Source organism: Lissotriton vulgaris, chromosome 8, assembly GCF_964263255.1.
Source record: "Lissotriton vulgaris chromosome 8, aLisVul1.2, whole genome shotgun sequence".
NCBI lineage: Eukaryota > Metazoa > Chordata > Amphibia > Caudata > Salamandridae > Lissotriton > Lissotriton vulgaris.
In genome coordinates, this window is record NC_141696.1 from 994242490 (window position 1) to 994245443 (window position 2954).

Genomic DNA, 2954 nt, shown 5'->3' on the forward strand with positions numbered 1-2954 from the left:
AGTGTGATTTGTATGCTATCGGTAGAGTTTCGCCTTTATTGAAGGTGAGATAAGTGTACCCAGATTGACCTACGACTACACGGATCACCAGATTTGTGGTATTTACACGTGTGTAGGTGTTTGGAAGCTATCATGTCAGCTTGTAAGGAACAAAGGATATCCGTGTGTTCCTGTGTCCAATGCTGAATTTAAAAATCAGGTCAGATTAAATCGTAGAAAGGTTTCATTTTTTCTGTGTAGTCCAAAATGTATGATCTGCCACAATTTAGGTATCCCAAAATGGATTGTAAGTATTTCAGAGTTTTTGGAGGTTGAAGCAGTGCACACTTTTCTAAAAAGTTAGCTGCTAGGCTTTCTCCTTCATTTGATAACTCATATCCCAAAAATAGGACAGTGAGGTGGGCTATTTTTGATTTTTTTTGGGGGGGAAATTCTTTATTGTCAGGAGTTCAAAAGAGATATTCATACTTTCATTCGTTAGTTGCAATTACATACCATTAGCATGTGTCATCATGAGAAAAGAACTTAACATATCGTGTGTCAGCAACTATCAGTGTCTGCCACGGCCATGTATTGGAACAGTTAGGAGAGACAATCATATGTAGATCATGGCCCAATTTTGCTTCTTATCCATAAGCTACTCCCCGACAATGCATTTCTGACATATCCGTCTGAAATCAACAATTCGAAGTTTTAGAAAAAACAAAAAACATTAAAACCCAACTATGGTCATCATTGAGCAATTGAGTGTGTTCATCCACATACAGTTATCTACAGGTTCAGTTATTCAGCATTTCGCCTGAGGTAGCGTTGCGTTCCCGCATCCTCCCGGCCCCCCCCATCATCGTGTTGGCACACCCTTTGCTACTAGTCCTCGTCATCCTCTGATTCTGAGTCCTCACCCTCCGGCAGGGCCTCGCACGGTTCTCCCCTATATTTGTTCCACGGCGTCCACACCTTATTCCATTTGCGGGGGCATGCCCTTAACACATATACTGCTCTTTCCTTCACCATTAGGAGGTCCATGTTCCGTACCCACCCTGCCACCGTCGGCAATTCCGGGGCCCCCCACCTCTGCGCAATGTCTTGTTTGGCCACTGTCACCGCCAGTGTGACCCATATTTGTCCATACCTGTTTAGGTCTGTAGGGTCCCAGATGTTCAGCAAGCACTTACGGGGTTCCGGCAGGACAGATACATTGACGGCCTGTGAGACTGTGCGCATAATCTGCCTCCATAGCTCCCTGATTTGTGGACATTCCCATATCGTGTGGAGGAGAGTTCCCTCATCCCCGCATCCCCTGAGGCAGTATGGGTGTGGTGCCCTTTGTATTCTGTGTAGTAGTGTGCGGGTATAGTAGGTGCGATGTAAAATTTTAAGCTGCACTAGGCGGAATCCGGCCCAAATGCCTACCTCCCGCGGCGAGGCAAGTGCTTCGTTCCACTCCGTGTCATCCATTTCGCCCAGTTCTCCCACCCACTTTTCTTTAAGTCTCTGTGTGGGATCTGGCAGGTTATTAATCAGTTTTTTGTACGTGAGTGAGGTCGCCTTCTGCTCCATAAATTCGGTCAGTAGCCTGTCTTCCAGTGGTGATGATTCTGGGAGTGTGGTGTCTGGTGGGATTGCTTGCAATAGAGCATGCCTGATTTGCACATACCGATATGTTTCAGAGGGACCCAGGCCGTATAGCTGTTGGAGCTGTGGGAAAGGAACAACCGTGCCTTTGTCCCAGAGGTCCCCCACCACCGAGATCCCTATGGTATCCCAACGTGCGAACCCCTTAAATGTCCGCAGGTTACCCAGTGTTTTAGTGTCCCACAGCGGAGTTAACCTGGTGATTTTACCCTTCCACCCCAGACGCGATTGTGCCGCATGCCAGAGCGTCGCCGTGTGAACCGTTGGGCCAAGCAAGGCCTTTACTTGCGGGTAGTTGTACAGCACTGAAAGCATGCCTTCAGTCCCCAGTTGTGACCAGTCCGCCTTATACGCGGGGTCTTCCCGTGAGACGTGTATCCAATGATTAACAACCTTAAGCTGGGACGCCCAGTAATATAGCTGGAGATTGGGCAGCGCGATCCCCCCCTCGTACCAGCTCTTCACCAATTTATTCTGCGCTATCCTTGCTGGGCCATTACTCCACAGCAAACTGGAAACCAATGCCGCGACCTGTCGGAAGTATTTTTGATTTTTTTTTAATTGAATATGTAGCCCTCAGAGGCGAACCCTAAAGTGATGTTGCTCACACTGGTTGAATGATCCATGAAATCATCATCTGTCAGATGAAAATCATCTACATAGGACAATGCCTCTACATCAAAATTTTGAAATAACTCTGTTACCCTAGCTGAGAACAACCCAGGGCTATTCTTATACCCATCGGGCAGTCTACAAAATTGACACTGGGAGCCTAAGGCTAAGAATGCTTTCAGGCGCTATATTTTGGCAGAAGAATCCATTTGAGATATCTAGTGTTGTTTTTTATTTTTTCCACACAAAGTTATTCATTAATGCGTCACTGTGTGCATTCTGTACTGACCATGTTTTTGTGCATGTATTCAAATGTCTATAGTCTAAAACTAGATGGTATGAATTGTTAGACTTTACTACGGGAAACAAAGGATTATTCATATGAGAGGTGCAATTTTCTGTTACCCCATTATTCAAGTTGATCTAAGATCTCCTTGACTTGTTTCTTTGCTTCTTGTTTTATTGGGTACTGCCTCTGTGCAGTTGGAGTCATTTTTACTGGGATTACATGGAGAGGTGACTCAGCATCTCACCCTACATGGTTGCGATATAATGCAGGAACAAGTGCTACCGCCCACTCCTGCCCGTTCAGAAGTTGAGTCCTCAGTATCCTTAGCATTTCTTACTTGAAGGCCAGCTACTCTCTTCTTTTTAAATTGAGATTTTAATTTTTGGTTTATCTTCTTTTTTGATCTTATAGTCCGAGG